The sequence below is a fragment of the Ictidomys tridecemlineatus genome, chromosome 5 (assembly GCF_052094955.1).
Source record: "Ictidomys tridecemlineatus isolate mIctTri1 chromosome 5, mIctTri1.hap1, whole genome shotgun sequence".
Taxonomy (NCBI): domain Eukaryota; kingdom Metazoa; phylum Chordata; class Mammalia; order Rodentia; family Sciuridae; genus Ictidomys; species Ictidomys tridecemlineatus.
Genome location: NC_135481.1, coordinates 10078986 through 10096387, shown reverse-complemented (window position 1 = coordinate 10096387; position 17402 = coordinate 10078986). Strand labels below are relative to the sequence as shown.

At 52.7% G+C, this 17402-nt stretch overlaps 1 pseudogene; it reads right to left on the bottom strand.

The window, feature by feature from the left end:
• Positions 1-366: 366 nt before the first annotated feature.
• On the bottom strand, positions 367-1445 carry LOC101966657 (large ribosomal subunit protein uL10 pseudogene; annotated as a pseudogene).
• Between the last annotated feature and the right edge of the window lie 15957 nt (positions 1446-17402).

Sequence of the window (17402 nt, the reverse complement as noted above, 5' to 3'; positions counted from 1 at the left end):
GGCAAGTTAACCCTTCAAGGACAACACCTGAGAAGGGGAGAGCTTCTTCTTCCCTTTCTTTCCTCCCCCTGCCAGCTGTTATCATGGAGCCCAATTGGTAACTTATCTTAAAAATATAGACAACTCTGTGAAGCCCAGCTCAAGGCCAGAGGCCTTGTTTGCTCATTTCTACAAACTACTATATTGGATATGTTTGTGAAAAACTGGTAAGGGGGTGTCCAGCACCTGGAGTGCTGGTATCTTCCCTGCCAGAGGCCAAGTAAAACAGGGTAACACGAAAATAGGAAGTTTATCTACATTGAACTCTTTTGTAGAGTCTCTCTCTCTCTCTCTCTCTCTCTCTCTCTCTCTCTCTCTCTCTCTCTCAGAAGTAAGCCTTTATTTCTTTGTTTTGCATATAAAGCTGAGTTGTTGCTTTTTGGTGATTAGTCAAAGAGACCAAATCTCATATCCTCATCCAACTCCTCCAACTCTTCCTTGGCTTCAACCTTGGCTGGGGCCGCAGCAGCAGCAGGAGCAGCAGTAGTAGCAGCAGCCACTGGGGGAGCAGCAGCCACAATTGCAGATGGATCAGCCAAGAAGGCCTTGACCTTCTCAGCAAATGGGAAGGTGTACTCAGTCTCCACAGACAAAGCCAGGACCCTCTTGTACCCATTGACGATAGAATGGGGTACTGATGCAACAGTTAGATAACTCAATCTGCAGACAAACACTAGCAACATTGCAGACACCTTCCAGGAAGCGAGAATGCAGAGTCTCCTCTGTGATATCAAGCACTTCAGGGTTGTAGATGCTACCATTGGCAAACACTTGCTGCATAATCAACCCAAAGGAGAAGGGGGATATGTTCAGCATGTTCAGCAGGGTGGCTTCGCTGGCTCCCACTTTGTCTCTAGTCTTTATCAGCTACACATCACTCAGGATTTCAATGGTGCCTCTAGAGATTTTAGTGGTAATGCCTAAAGCCTGGAAGAAGGAAGTCTTCTTGGGCCCCAGACCAGTGTTCTGGGCTGGTACGGTGACTTCACATGGTGCAATGGCACCAGCACGGGCAGCAGCTGGAACCTTATTGGCCAGCAGCATGTCCCTGATCTCAGTGAGGTCCTCCTTGGTGAACACAAAGCCCACATTCCCCCTGATATAAGGCAACAGTTTCTCTAGAGCTGGGTTGTTTTCCAGATGCCCTCGAATGGCCTTGCGCATCATAGTGTTTTCGCCCATCAGCACCACAGCCTTCCCCCGGAGGGACATTCGGAACTGCTGCATCTGCTTGGAGCCCACATTGTCTGCTCCCACAATGAAGCATTTTGGATAGTCATCCAAAAGTTGGATGATCTTATGGAAGTAGTTGGACTTCCAGGTTGCCCTGTCTTCCCTGGGCATCATGACAGTGCGTCAGGGATTGCCACGCAGGGTTTAAAGACGATGTCACTCTCACGAAGACACCTGGCAAGAAAAGGCTTGTAGAGACTCTTTTGCTGACAGTCCTAAAATCAGCCATGGTGAAGATTTCTGGAGAAGCCCAGTTAAGACTTTTCTGTGAATAAAGGGGGTGTCACTTCAGTTTGGCCCCTCTTTCTCTCTCACACCAGCTCTCTTGCCCTTCCATCTTCCACATTGGATGATGCAGCTAGAAAACCATAACCAGATGCAGACCCCTCTAGAACTATAAGAAATAAAGCTCTTTTCTGTAACCAGTCTCAAATATGATGTTAAGAGAACTAAGGCATCTATGAGCTCAATGACAAGGTCTTGGCATTATTATTACCCAGTTTTCACACAAAATTATAAGACAGAGAGCTTGAAGAAATTGACAGGTTTCCCCCAAACTGAGGTACATCTTAAGCTGTGGGATAAGGATGTTTGCAGAAATGGGTTGAGGTTACAGGTCATCACACCTGTAAAAATTGAAAATAGGGGCTGGGACTATTGCTCAGCGGTAGTGCACTTGCCTAGCATGTATGAGACACTGGGTTCAATTCTCAGCACCACATATAAATAAATAAAATAAAGATCTATCAACAGCTAAAAAAAATTTAAAAATTGAAAATATTCAGTTGTCAATATCAAGAAGAAAGTTTGCTGGGCATGGTGGTGCACATCTGTAATCCCAATGACTCAGGAGACTGAGATAATAGGATCACAAGTTCAAGCCCAGCCTGAGCCATTTAATGAGACCCTGTCTCAAAATAAAATAAAAAAGGGTAGGGAGGGAGAGCAAGGGAGGAAGATTACCTCTAGATAAGGAATAGGGGTGGGAGGGAAAGGGAGGGAGAAGGGGAATAGCATGGATGGTGAAAGGAGACCCTCATCACTATACAAAATACACGTATGAAGATGTGAATTTGGTGTCAACATACCTTATATATAATCAGAGATATGATAAATTATTGTATAATGGTGTATTAAATATTGTAATGCAAAAAATTAAATTAAATTAAAAAGGGATGTAACTCAGTGGAACACCTGCCTGTGTGAGACCCTGAATTCAATCCCAAGTATGGGGTGGGGGATGAAGAGGAAAGAAGAGGAGGAAAAAGAAAGAATTGGTCCCTTGGCCCCATGTTACAATAGCAGGTGTTACTTCACATTAATAAACAAATGCCTACCCACAGGTGAGTTATGTTTGGGAAGAAGAGGAAGAAATAATTGTTTGTGTCTATACAAGAATCAAACTTAGGTTTCCTTAGTGTCAAACTTTCTTTGAAATCTGAAAGAAGAGCCAGGCACAGTGGCATTAGGCCTTTAATCCCAGCAATTCCGAGGCTGAGTCAGGAGGATGGCAAGTTCAAAGCCAACCTCAGCAAGAACCTGTGTCAAAATAAAAAGGGCTGGGGTTATGGCTCAGTGGTAGAGCACCCCTGGATTCAATCCCTACTAAGGAGGTGAGGAGATCTTAAAATGGAAATTACCTCTCTGTACCCACCAGGTCCAAGTCCTCTCAGGACAGTACTGCTGGAATCCTCTAGAGGGCAGTAGAAAAATGGGAGAGGATGAAGTTCTCTGTTCCCAACATCCACAGAAGATGTGAGGAGCTTGATTAAAAAAAAAAAAAAAAAAAAAAAAAGCCAACAATACATATGTATTGAGTAGTTATTCTAAGCTAGCTATCCTTGTAAGCAATATATTTTTTAAAAATAACTTTTTGGCCTTCCCACCAAAACTATTGCTAGGTGCAGTTGTATTAGCTCCAAGGACACATAGGCTCAGAGAGGTTGAATAACTTACCTAAGGCCACACAGACAGAAAAGAGTAAATCAAGGATCTGAATCTGGAGTAGAGTAAATCCTGCATTCCTGACCCCATGCAGTTCTGTGAGGAAGGAGGGGCAATTGGAGACAGCGAAGGCAGCTGAGGTCCCCACAGACAGAATCCCAAAGGGGTCTTTAAGATCAGTTCCAGAAGTAGGCACCAGACAAAGGCTTCTAGCCAACCAAGTGGGTAAGGTCACAAAACCTGAGATCTCTCACACATGCACCCCATGAACCTCCAGGGACCTGGCCCAGCAAACTCCATCACCACCTGCAGCAGCCCTCCCATGCCCAGCCACCATGGTGTGCCCTTCCAACCACTGGAGCCTCTCTGGCTTAAATGTGTGAAGTTGGCTTTCCCTCCCGCCTTCTACCTTGTCCCCCAACATTATCCTGGCTCAGGCCTTCTGTGGTAGTCAAGAAGGGGACAGTCAGTCAGTCAGTAGCGGTGACAGCTGCCAAGAGGCTGTGGTCCAGTGAAGAACAGGATGTTGATGAGACTTGTCCGGGGCAACCTTGGGAGGAATTTCAGGCCTGTCCCCCACCCCCCTTTCCTGGTTTGGGTTTTTGTTTCTCCAGTTAACAAACATTTACTGAGCAGCTGCTGTGTGCAGACAACGTGCTCACCGCCCGGGTTGCAAAGAGGACTTGCTGGGTGACCTCTAAAAACGATTTACTCATCTTGCCCTCAGTTAGTTCCTTTCTGCACACTAATAGGCTGGCAAGATCAGGGGTACTTGGGGCAGAAGGGCACCCTGAAATTGCATGTCTATGTCCAAGTGCATCTTTCCAGAGCAGGACTTCTCAACCTCAGCACAACTGAATTTCGTGCCAGATAATTCTTTCTTGGGGGAGCCTGCCCATGCAGTGTAAGATACCTTCATCACATGCCCCTGCAGCTGGTCCAGTCCCACAGCCCACAGCCCCATGCCCCCTCTGGCTGTGGCCAGGTGGGAAGGGTGCCGGAAGGTGGCACCCTGCCCAGACCATTTGGGAGAGGAAGAGACAAGACCTCCTTGGGGCCCAACTCTCTGTTATCCTTGCCAAGGCCGCCTACACCTGCTTGAATCTCTAGGGCCCCTAGGCCCTGGCCTGGGATCATGGCTCCCCCACTACCTCCAGGGCCCTCAAATTCAGGCCTCTGGCATAGGCCTTGCCTGTGTCCCCACAAGAGGCTTAGATGAGGGCAGGAAAATGGAGCCAAGGCCTGAGTCAGCCCTGGTGACAGATGAAAGCAGGTACCCCCACCTCCCCAAGGCAACACCTAAGCCTGTGTTCTCTCTCCTTCCAGCCCCTCATTGAGTTCCTATGGGCAAGCAGGCCCTGCCAGAAGGGCCAGAGGTAGAGATGAGTTTGTGTAAATTGAAAAATGTTCAATAGCAGCTCTCTGGGCTGGGGCGAGGGAACCCAATTTGTCGACTTTGCCCATTTCTGTGGTGTAAATAGTCCTACTGTGTGAAGTCACAGATGTAATGTGACAAAACATACCATTATAGTGTCTCCACCACCAGATACAGTAGACAAAAAAAAAAAAAAACTGTGTGCAGAGATGACGGTAAAAAGTAGTAAATTAGAAAATGAGGAGTTCCTAGTGTGTGTTTCCTTTTGAAATGGAGCGTATTTAATTATAAGTTTATGTAATTTCATCATTAACAATGGCTGTGTTTAACAACTGGCTCACAGAATTCCTGAAAATTCCAGTATGAGCTGGCGTGTGGTGGGGGATTGAGGGTGCTTTCTGAGGGAGACGGGCCCACCCAGGACTGGATGGCCAGTGGGGAACAGAGGGACACACAGTGGCCACAGAGAACTCAAGGAAGCGCTGACCCTGCCCAGGCCTCAGGGAAGGCTTGCAGAAGGAGGTAGCCTCACAGACCTGAGGGAGGAGTGACAGCGCCCCAGAGAGGGGGAAGGGGAGTGCTCCAGGCTGCAGGGGGTGCTGGGAAGAGACCAGGAGAGGAGCAGACACTTGGCATGGACCAGGAACTAAAATCAAGTAGCTCTGTCTGGCCTAGGGGATGACTGGGTCCAAGCCAGGTTCTGCTATTGATGCCTCTATCATTTGGGCCAAGTCTCTTCCCTTCTCCAGGCTTTCCCGCCTCTGTCAAATCGGGGCCTGAAGCAGATGGTCTCCGGGCCTATTGGGGGGGAGGAGTGGTCTAGGGCCACAGAGCTCTGTGGCAGGGCCTCTTGGGGGTGGGTGAAACTCAGGGCGGGCAAACAGCCCACAGCAAGCCCTCCCTGCCACAAGCCCTCCCCCTCCCCCACTCCCCCAGGTGATCCCCGAAACTCCTGGATTGGCTGTTGGATTGTAACTATAATTACAGTCATTTTTAGAACACTTTGCTGCCTCTTCTAATTACCAAGCCATGCAATTCCAATTACGTCGTGTCTCAGGAAACATCTCAGGAGCCCCTTCCCCAGGGCCACTTGACTGCAGCCCCTAGGCCAACCGGATGTTAGTGGGAGGGCTGGCACCCACCAGGTGCTGCTGGACGCTCGCTCTGTGGCTCTCTTCCAGGAAGGAAGCCCTGGACAGAGGCCTGCCCTGGGGTGGGCATGGACTGAGTGCTGGAGACCTGGGGCGGGGGTGGGGGGCTGCTTCCAGCTGTGCAGGAGACCTCTGTCTACATGGCCATTGAGTCTTAGAGCACTGGGGTCTGTCAGGATGTCACAGCACAAGTCAGGGCTTGTGCCCAAGGAAGGTAGCTACGTAAAGTTTAAGAAGCAATGTCCCTGTCCACCCCCCACCAAAAAGGAAGAAGAAGAACAAGAAGAAGAAGCAGCAGCAATATCCCCAACTACATGCAACATCTTTGGCCTCATTCCTGTCAACAGCTGCCACACAAAGATTCCCCCACCCTGCAAAGAGGTCGTCAGCCCTGCCTCTCATACCACCTATGACTGGGAGCTTCGTACCCTGAGAGGAAGCCTCTGTTATTTGGGGGGCTCCACATCCAGACCATGCAATTCCTACCTACCAGCCCCACCTCAGCCTTCTGAGGTCATCTTCATGAGTCAATGGCCCTGCCCACCTGCTGGTCCTCTTTAGCAGGTGCCTGGAGCCCATATTCCCTCCTAGGACCCCAAGCTCATGGCTCCCTGGTGGCTCTATTCCTGGTCCCCTAACCCTTTTGCCATGGCCCAGCCATCCTGGGCAGCCCCCAGGCCCACATCCACACCATGGCCCAATCCAACCCACTGGCTTCCACTGCCCCTGCCCCCACAAAGGCCCCTTCACCCAGTCTTCAAAGCCTCAAACCCTGTACCTCCTGCTCCTTCTCCCAAGTATCCCATACCTCTGCTCCCAGATCCCCAGCTACCACCTCAGGTCACCACCCTCTGCCATCTAGACTACTGCAAAGCCCCCTACCTGGTCTCTCTGCCTGAGTCTGACTCCTCCCCCCCCACACACACATACCCAAGAGGCAGCAAAGAATGTGGCTCCAGTGGATTCCATTCCTTGCTCCTCCACTCACTAGCTGTGTGGCCTTGAACGGCTACCTAACCCCTCTGACCTTTGTTGTCTTACTAGTATCTATTTCCTACAGCTGCCTATGAACAGTTATGAGGGATTCAGAGTGGCCAGTAGGGGATGGGAGGAAAGGGATAAAATGAGACAGGGGCCCAGGTCCTTAAGGGCTTCAGTGTTCACCTAAAGCCTGTGAACTTTCTCTTGAGGTGAGTGGAGAGCCTTCAGGATGAAGTCTGGAGACTCTGGTCAATTTGGTGCCTTATAAAGTACCCAGGAGACATCCGCAGAAGCTGAGAACCATTCCGTGCCAAGGGTGCTAAGAGGTCTGGCCCACATCCATATGGTACAAGTAAGTACCAGAGCCAGGCCAGACAGAGATCTTTCTTCTCACTAGATTCCAGGCCCAAGAGCAACCAGGACTGGGCTTGGAGGCTCCCACCCCACTTCCAGCCCAGGATAGTGGGCCTGGCAGCAGTGTGGCCAGGGCTATGGGAATAGGGCTCCAGGCCCTGGTGGTCCAGGCCCCTGATGTTGGCCTCCAAGGCAGCCTCCCAGTGTTCCTCGCTGCCCTTCCACTGACACACATCCACCACCTGCAAAGCTCTTTCACAAACATGTCATTAGTTTGTTTAATTCTCATAACAGCTCTGGGAGTTGGAAGTTATTATCCCATTTTACAGAGGGCAAACTGACTAATGTTATGGGCTCATCATATACCCATTAGCAGCCTACTCACACTGGATAATGCTCTTGTGGGAGGATTGAGGGCTGCTCCGAATGCAGCTCTCCCAGCCGCGCCCAGAGCCAATGGGGGACATGCAGAGTGCTGGGATCTCCCTGAGACAGCTGGTCCTAGGGAGGCAGGAGAGGCGGCCCAGAGAGATGGAGGGAAAGTAGGGGGTCCCAAAGCTGGGATCTGCCAAACACCAAGGAGATATAGAGGTGGAGAGGAAAGTTGAGGGTGGGAAGAATAGAATGGGGGCTGAGGGACAGGTGAAAAGTGACCTCTAAATCTGACATCTAAGACAGACCTCCAAATTACCCTGCAAATTGTGCAGAACAGGGAAATTGAAGCCCAGCAGAAATTTGCCTAAGCCACTCAGCATGCCAGAGAGCCAAGCCAGGACCTGTCCCAGGGCCATCTAGCTGCAGAAATCCAAGGAAACAGCCCCCAACAGGCCTAGCAGGGGTCACTGAGCTAACCAGTCAGGGACAGAATAAAACTGCTAACCCAAGGCCTGTCTGGATAGCCAGAAGGGGGCAGTGCTGCCCAGAAGTGGTGGCCCCCAGGCTCCTTCCAGGTGCCTCAGGTCCATCCTAAGCTCCTAGCCCAGAGTTGGGGCTGGGAGGACAGAAGGAGGGGTGGTTCTTGGGGTGGGAAGACTCCTGAGCCTATCTGGATGCCAGTCCCTTTTAACCTGAGCACAGAAGAAAATAAGCCCTTCTTTCTCTTGGCACATCCACCAGTTGAGAGAGCATTCTGGAAATGCACCCACTTTGATCCAGACTCTGCTCTCAGGAGGGCAGAAGAACTGGAGAAGAGAATGTTCCCCAGGCCACAGCCCTGCATGGAAAATTATCTTGTAAAGGAAACTAAACCTAAGGAGGAACTCCCAGAGGTCCCCATACTGAGTGTCCCCCATGGGTTCCAGGGTTGTCCCTTACCACCATCATATTTTAGGGGTGATGATAAGATGACTCAACTGCTCTGGGGAGAGAGGAGGAGGTGTCTCCATTATTGTCTCTGGCCCTCCTTAGAGGAAGAGGAAAGAATTTTCCCCAGGACAGCCAGGGAAGGAGGTGGAAGGAGGACTAAGGAGGTCCTCAGGGTAGACAGGAGCACACAGGTCCTCAAGAGCGACCTCCAGGTGCAGGGCCACTGGCCTACCCAGGTGAGGAGACTCCATGTCCCCCTTGTCAGCCCAATACTCTTCCCAATAGCAAGGATTTGTATTCTATAACCAATCTTCCGGGATCTTGCCCAGTGGAAGCCCAGACTACGACAACACTCCCTTCAAATTCCACAGGTTCAGCTTCTTGGGGCAAAGGTCCCAGGACCAGAAATAATGTAAGATTGGTGGCATAGAGGATATTGGAGGCCTCCAGGCCAGAAAGATCCTCAAGACCCGCCTCTCTCAGAATTTAAAGTTCCTGGAGGCTCGGGGCTCCATGTGACACCACTCTCTCAGGCTGTGTTCCTCAGCCCTTAACTTGGCCATGCCCTGCCGAGGAGGGACTGATGCCACCATATCTCCAAGTCCAGGCACTGTGTGTGGGAAAGCCCCCATTGCTGGCCGGTGGTCTCACAATTAACCCTTTGGTTCTCAGAAGCAAATTGACTCCACTGCCCAGAGAGGAGACAGGGCAGCCGGAGGCTGGGGGTGGGGGGCGTGTCACAGCAGAAATCCTGGGGAGGAAGAGACAAGGAAATCAGAAATGGGGACGCATGCAGAGGGTGCTTGGCTTACACTATGTGGAGGACTGGTGACTCAGAAGACCAACAAAGGAGCATTTCCTCCGAGAGACAGATAGGAGGGAGGTCATTTCAGTGAATCACTGCAACCACTCCCACCACCTCACCATGACATGATGTCTGAGATGGGCCCATGACATGGTGCTCTAACTCACAGCCGAAACACTCTACCCTACCATCGATATCACCTCCCTGATTCAACTGCCACCCCCTGACCTGGACCACAGTAAGGGCTTCACATGGAAAACCCCTTCCCTTTCCAGGCTGTGTGAGGCGCTGATGGTAAAGGCCAGCCTCCTGGGCCTGCTCCAGCTGTCACCACACCAGCTTTCCAGCAGCACCTCTTCTCACCCCTCTGGACCACTTTACTCCTGGTCTTCCTTCTGCCTGGAGTCCCCTCCATTCTCTGTCTTCAGGTTTCAACCCCATGGATCCTGCCCCGTCCTTCTGACTATATCCAATCCCCACTGACATGTGCTCCTGGCACCATGCACCCCAATCTGCAGCCCTCACGAGAGTTTAGTGTGTGGTTAATGATGAGCACCTGCTTCCCCCCTCTAGATCTTAAGTTCTAGGAGGGAAGAAATTGGACCTGGTCTAGCTGGCCCCATTGTCTCCACAGCCTGTGGCACAGTGCCAGGTACATAATAGGCGCTCAATAAACATCACTGAATGAATGGATGGATTCCTCAACTGGTTAGATGTCCTGTGGTGACTCTGCAGCCCCTCTCCTCCCACCCTGCCTTATCCAGCCTGGGCTCCTCTTGGGCCCTTTTCACCTGCATCCCTCAGAGCCTCCTGGACCATCACATACCGCAAGACCAAGTAAAAAACTGAGACTCCTGGAAATTCACCAGCAGATACTGGGATAGCCTCAATGACACCAATTCCTCTGACCCAGTGACTCAGAAGAAGCCAGTCCCTTAGAATCCAGCCCAAGACTGGAGAAGTTCTCCTCAATTTTTCATCTGAATGCTATTTCCAGACTCAGGGTCTATGGCCCTCAGAGATCATCCAACTTCCTCCTAGAAACCAGATGCCCAGAGAAGGTCAGGGCTCAGCCCAAAGTCACACAGCACAGCCGTCATAGAGCTATGCCAAGAATCCAGGGCGCCGACTCCTGCATAGGGTTCTCCCCATGCTAAAATAAACGTGGTATTTTTAGGCAGCTAATTAGCAAGTCAAATATGACTCCTGCTAATAATAATACCACCTTTATGCTTTTCAGAGTCTCTGCATCACCTTATATGCTCCTGAAACAAGGGAGTGGGCCAGGCAGTGAGACAGGTAGTGATCTTGTTCAAAAGTGTAGTCCCTAGAGAGGAGGTGGCTGGTGCTCAGACAGTGAGCCCCGCTTCCTGCCCTTCAGCCTCATGCCTGGCTCCAGCCCCAGATCTGTCTTCTCGGTCCCTGGGCCTCAGGTGGCCTTGAGGTCTGGAATCCACTGGCTTTTTTCCCCCTCAGCATGTGCCAAGGGCAGCTCTGGGCAGGATAGCATTGGCAGCCAACTGTGTGGCCTGCACTGCCCCTCAACTGGGGACTCAGAATAGAGGAAAACTTCATCCTAAGAGGAGCCCGGATCAGGTGTAGCCCCTGATCCTTCAGCCCTATCTCTGCCTGCTCCCCCTTCCCGTCCAAAGGCTCCTCACATCTGACAACACCAAAAAGGGTTAGTGGATGCAAGCATGAGGACAGATCTCAAGGGTTTCCCAAGCCCTTCCAAGAGGAGCAGCGTGCTTCCTCCCTGGATGCATTCCATCAGGGAAACCTGATGTGACAGAGCCCCCATTTCTCAGATGGGCAACCGAGGCACAGGCCACAGGCCAGAGCACTGTGAGCCCCTTGTCCCTTGCAAGAGCCTGTGCTGAGCCCCGGGAGCATTACAGCTGAAGGAGTGGTGGGGTACGAGGGTCCCTGGACCTGGACCTGGGAGCTTTGACTCAGAACAAGGATCTGTTGGGAAGGGGCTTCACTCAGACACAGGCGAGGCAGCTCTGTGCAGCTGGGAGGGCTTCTCAAGGTGGTTGGCATGGGGGTTCATGGCAACAAAGAGGGAAGAAGACACTGGGCCACCCCTGCAGGGGCAATGCCGTGGAAAGCAGAGGGGCCATGGCATATGAGCACCTGCCCTGTGTCCACATCACCCGTAGGGCCAAGGGAAGAGTCTGGGCTTGTTGCCCACTAGGAGTTGGTAGGATTGGGCCCCATGTGTGGTAGTTGTCCCCCATGCTGGAGTCTCTCTGCTGACCAACAGGTCAGCCTGGTCTGTAGCAGGCCAGCAGGGAGGGAGGTTTGACAGAGGGGGAGATAGGCCTGGAATATGCTGATGAGAGAAGGGGAAGGGACCACTCAGAAGAGGCAGGGGTAAGCCTGTCGCAGGGAAACCTACAGGGGCCAGCATACGTCCATTACCTGGCAGTGATACTGCGGGTTATCGGCCACAAGTTCTGCTCCCTCACATGTTGAATTATAACATTAGGGAACAAGCACGCTGAGGCAAGCATATAAAGCAGGGTTTATTTAAAAAGCGGGTAACATAGACTTCTCCAAGGAGGGAGAAGGGGCCATAGCTGGTATCCTGGTATCCCAGGAAGTGAGGTGTTCTGCCTTTTCATAGTCCTGGGCTTCCTTTGTTCTCCTGCTCTCTTCCCCTTCTCTCTCTCCTTCCTGGTACTTGACTAGGCCGAGGAAATGCTCGGTGGGCTGGCCAAAAGGTGGGAAACAGGTGGGCTAGGGGGCCAGGGAGGAGTAATCCGGGCAGGAAGTGGCCCCTGGGTGGATTAATTAGCAGTTCCCCATCTGTTCAGAAGTCACTTCATTAACAATTCTTTAGGATGGGCAGTTTAGGCTGGGCTTTGGGTACACTAACATTTTAATCTCCCACGCACACAGTTTCCAACCTTTGGACCCAAACCCGTTTGGTCTGTTTTCCTCACTCTGACCGATTTGCCTATCCACACTGACTACCTATTTTTCAGTCCTGGCTTCATCAGGATGAGGTGGACACCCTTTCTGCCTGGCCCCACTCACCCCAGCAGCATCCTCCCAGGAGAGCCGTGTTGGCTGCAGGACAACCACGCCTGGCAGGGGACGATAATGGTGCTGACGCAGCAAAAGCAAGGCCATCAGTGGACAAAGAAAGATGGGAAGGGGCTGCGTCTGCAGGAACCACTTCTGAGCTGGTGTCAGGCACTGTGGTCTGCATGGGCGACGGAGGAGGCCTGAGCCTGTTCTGCCCCAAGAGCTCAGTCCAGCATATTTCTGACCAGACAGTTGGGAGGCAGAACTAAGCCCTGCCTATGGGCACAGCTCAGGGCCTGCTGCATTCTACCCTGAAAATCCCCCTCCCAATGGAAAGGCCTCTGAATTGCCTCCTCCCCCTGATGGTAGTGTCGGCTCACTCCATTTCCCCTGCCCTCCCCACCATCCTTTGGAGGATGGAGCAGGAGAATGTCCCCTAACAGGGGAGCCCAGAAAGGGTCAAGCTGAGCCAAAGACAGAGCATGGTGGGGAGAAGGGGCTGCCACCGTCTGACAGCCTTGTGGCAAATGTTGTGCCCCATGGGGGAAGGTACCCAGGAGCAGGGTGGCAGGACAGGTGTGGGAGCCCTAATGTCAGCCTGTCACACAGCATCAGCGAGGGAACTGCCAGTACTGGGTGAGGGCTGGGAGCCTCAGGGAAGCTGTGGCGTTTCAGCTGAGTGAGCGAGAAACATTGTCTAAAGTGGAGTTGGTGCCCCACTTTCTAGACACGAACTAGGAAGGGCTGCCCACTGCCTGCAGGGCCAGAGTCAGGGTGGGAGGGCTCAGCGCTCAGAGCTCCACACAGCCAGCCTGGGCAGTAGAGTCTCAGACAGGTGGGGGACAGGTGGCCGAAGCCCCCTCCCCACTTGCACATGAAGAAAGAGAGGCATGCTGGGTAGGAAGGGAGGGCTGTTGGAGCACAGCCAGCTCCCTGGTTTGCGGGGTCAGCACGGCCCAGTGGCCTGCTCACCCTGGTTCAATGGGGCTCGAGGATGCCTCAAGGGCCAGGATACAGACAGGAAAGGACAGAGCAGGTTCTAGAGGAACTCATCTGGCCTTTCTCTGGCCTTACTCCTTCAACAGGGGGCAAGAAGACATGCCCACATGAGATCCATTCTCTCTCCTCCAAAGGCAGGAACCCAGCATTCCCTGCCCACAAGGCCTCAAAGCCCACTCCACCGTCTATACAGGTCTCACTCCTGGGTGTAAGGGGTGGCCAGGGGGCAGCCTTTGCTGGGCACAAGGATAGCCCACAGGTGAATGGCTTAGTGCATTGGCCATGGTGGGGCTTGGGATCAGCTCTCTCTCTCTATGCTGCTGTGTTCCAGGACTTGACTTCAAGAGTCCAAGAATTCTAAATGAAACCTGGCCTTCCCTGTTGTCACGAAGGTATATTCGCCAGTGTAGGAGGAGAGAACATATTCTATTTAGCAGTTTGTTGGCTAGATTTGTAACTTTTAAATATCTAGACATATGGTGTGTGGGGCTTCCATTTTTACTCCAGACCTGCAAAGGTTAGGGGTGGGAGCATCGGAGGACAAGCCCTCGTCCCCTAGCCCAACTCTCAGGTGGACCCCTGGGGAAAGAATTCAGAAGACCCCTCCTGGACAGCAGTGAACACAGCTAAAGCTGGGGTGGGCAGGGATGCAGTGAACAACAGACCCCCGACACACCAGCTGGCCATGCCCTCAATGCTGGTGGTGGGTGCAGGGTCCCAGCAAGCTGAGTCCTGACAGATGAGGAAACAGGGGCACCCCAGAGAGCAGCTGTTCCCAGGGTTGGGCTTATTCTCAAAGCTGGGAGAGCCACAGAGAAGTTGAGCCTGTGGTCCTCAGTTACACAACCTAGATAGTGACGCTCTGCCCACCCCCAGAGATCATGCAGCGGAACTACCTGTCTGCCTCCAAGGTCCTTCCAACTGCACATCCTGCTCCAGTGCCTTTTTCCCTTATTTGGACTCCTTCCTGTGGCCAAGCCTTTCCTCCTGCTGTTCCCCATGCCAGCACCTCTTGCCGGGGAGGACTTTGCCCAGTGACTCCCTCTTTCCTCCAGCCTCAGCCCCTCCTTCAAGGGCCCACTATAAATCATCCTGCTTCAGGATGATTATTCAGGATAATGATCTTAGCACAGAGTGAGCTCTTCCTCCTGTCCATAAAGGAAGAGGTACTAGAGGAGGCTGCAGCTGAGCTCAGGATGGGACAAGCCTACACCACCCCACCCCCACCTGCCTCCCCAGAGCCTCACGGCTCTGCCGCCATTTAAATTCTCCACTATCACTTACTCCCTGGGTGATCACTCACAAGCTTCTCTGTGTTTCTGAGCTTTTTCATTTATGAAATGAAGATAATAAAATTTGCCTTGTAAAGTCGTTAGAGCAATTAGGTAAAATGCACGCACAGGCCTCTCTTGTGCCAGGAATGCCACAGGACTCCAGCCTTCAACCCAGCCCCTCACCCCTTCACGCTCCAGCAACAGACATTCCGAGCCCCTCTGTGAGCCCAGAATGGGGCTCGAGGACCAACTCAGGTCCTGCCCTCCAACCTATTGATGGAGACAGATGCCATCCCCAGGGACAAGCAGGTAGAGAGGGTCTCAGGAGAACAGAGGACCCAAGGGAAGGGGTAGTGTGACATTTGGAAGGTTCCAAGGTGCCATGTCCTGCATTAAGATGGCAGCTCCCAGGTTCTAAGAAGTGCCCAGCCCTTGGGTGATTCACCTGGCCCGGTTCCCATCACACCCTCTGACTGACCCTGCCTCATGGGCACCCCAGGATTTGAGCTCACACAGGTCCCAGAGACCTCTTTGGAGGACCGACAGAACAAGAAGAGATTTCCAGGTTTTTTCTTCTCCTGTGAGTGGCCTCCAGGGCTGATGCCCACAGCCAGTCCCTAGATGCTGGGACTGGGTCAGTTCTGAAAGGAAACATGAAAGGCAGCTTAGGATTTGGCCCTGCCTTCAAGGAGCCAACAGTCCAGTGGGGGGATCCATGTTCGCTCCTGAGCCTTCTTCTAGAGGAAGCCCATGACCTTCAAAAAACAAGAATGAGGAAGCACATGATGGTGTGGGGCCCTACATGAAGTGCCTGTGACCAGAGATGTGACCATATATCCGTGACAGGAACTCCAAGCATCCAGGAAACCATCAACCGAGATAAGAGAGAAGCACAAGAACTTACATGACCACACCAGCATCTGGGCAGCCCTGTGCAGGGGACAGTTGGTGCCACGCCTGTGATCTCCCTTGCCACCCAGTGCAGGCCCAAGTGGGTCACATTCCCCTGCTAAGTGGGAAGAATAGCCATGCTGGCTCCAGGAGGTCATTTGAGGGTCATCCAGGTGAAGGATAACCCACTTCTTTGTGTACAGGAAAGGCCCAAGAGCAGGGCTAATTCCTTTTCCCTGAAATAGTTCTAACTTTCAGAGAAGAGGAAGTAGGTAGATTCTTAGGAACCTTAGATCCATCCACCCCAGGCAAGTGTCTCCCTCTGATGATTCAGTAGGTGAGAGCCAACCATGCCCAGAAAGGGCAATCAAAACCAAGTCCCCTTATCTGAATTCTCATCCACCCTCCATCTGATCCCTCCTGGCATCCTGTAGGCCAGATTCTAGAAAGGCTGTGAGCCTCTGGAAGCAGACACAGGCACAGCGAGCGTCTCCAGCCTGTGGGTGCACAGCCAAGACTCCAGCCACACCCAGATGTCCCTGCCTGTGGCCAGTCTCCATGGTCAGGCCCCAGACTCTCCCACCATCCCTCCAGTCCTGCTTCCCAAATGCCCACAGGCTTCCTGTGTCCAAGACTTTGCTAAAACCATCTTTCCACCCTAGCCCCAACCCCAGATCTCTGTCGGCTGGGCTGCCCCAACCAGAAGGCTTTTCCTCTTTTCTGTGGGCTCACTACAGTCAAAAAAAAAAAAAAAAACCCAGCAGCTATATAGCTGGGCACAATGGCACATGTCTATAATCCCAGCAGCTCAGAAGGCTGAGGCAGGAGGATCACAAATTCAAATCCAGCCTCAGCAAAAGTGAGGCACTAAGGAACTCAGTGAGACCCTATCTCACTCACTGAATGAGTGCCCCTGAGTTCAATCCCCAGTACCCCCCTCAAAAAAATCCACCAGCTCTGACTAGTGCCATGGAGTAACACACAGGGACCACCTGGCCCTGGTGAGGCACGATGGGAAAGGCTCCCCTCCACTCCTGCCTCTGCCTCTCCTCAGCTGACTACATTCTCCTTGGTCACCACCCCAGCTTCCCTTCTCCAACCTGCTCAGCACTCAGGAGGCCGAGTGAGTCAAGAGGAGTTCCCTTCTGTGATCCAGTGAGGCCCACCGTTCTGTTTGGTCTGGCTCACGCCGCAACCTCCCCCCCATGTCTTCTTGCTTCCTCTTAGCATCAAACCTGCTGCTTGAGTCTCTCCTATCCTGCTGGAGCCTGCCAGCCTCTGCCTCAGCCCTGAGATCGTGGCCCCCACTTGCTGCCTCCATGGCCCACAGCTCCCACCTGACTGCCATCCCAGCACCCCACCAAGGCCATGCAGACTCCCCGTTCTTCCTCCCATGCAGTCCTCTGCCCACACCTGACTCGGCTACTCAGAAGTGCTGCGAACTGCTGGCCTGTCTCTCTTCCTAAAACATGCACCCACTCTCCAGGCGCCTTCCACCTCCCTAACCACCCCACCTACTGGGCCCTTCTTGGTTCTCCTTCCTCTTTCCAATGCTGCCCTCAAAGGAGCCTGACTCAGGCTCTGTCCTGGCCTTTCCCCTCTCACTCCTGGAGAGACAGACCTCTCCCACCCCAGTCTGCCTCTCCTCCTGCATCCTCAATGCCCCAGCCCTCTGACTCCAGACCAGATAATCCATGTGCCCACTGGACACCACCTCCAGGACGTCCCTTGGACAGTCACAACTAGTTTTACCCCCCAAAACATGGCCCACCTTCCCTCTCCTTCATCCTTAGCCTGGAGGCCAAAAGGGACATCCGCTGTCACTCCCTCCCTCCCCATCTCACCCCATCTAAAGGCATCAATGCTGTCCACTCCTAAATACATGCCTGGATGTTTCCTGTCCAGGCCTCTTTCAAGCTTCCCATGAGACACTACACTTTGATGTCTCCCAGCTCCTGCTCCTCCCAGCATCCCAGCCCCTCCCCCGCTCTGACTCCCCAGCCCCAGCCTCCCAACTC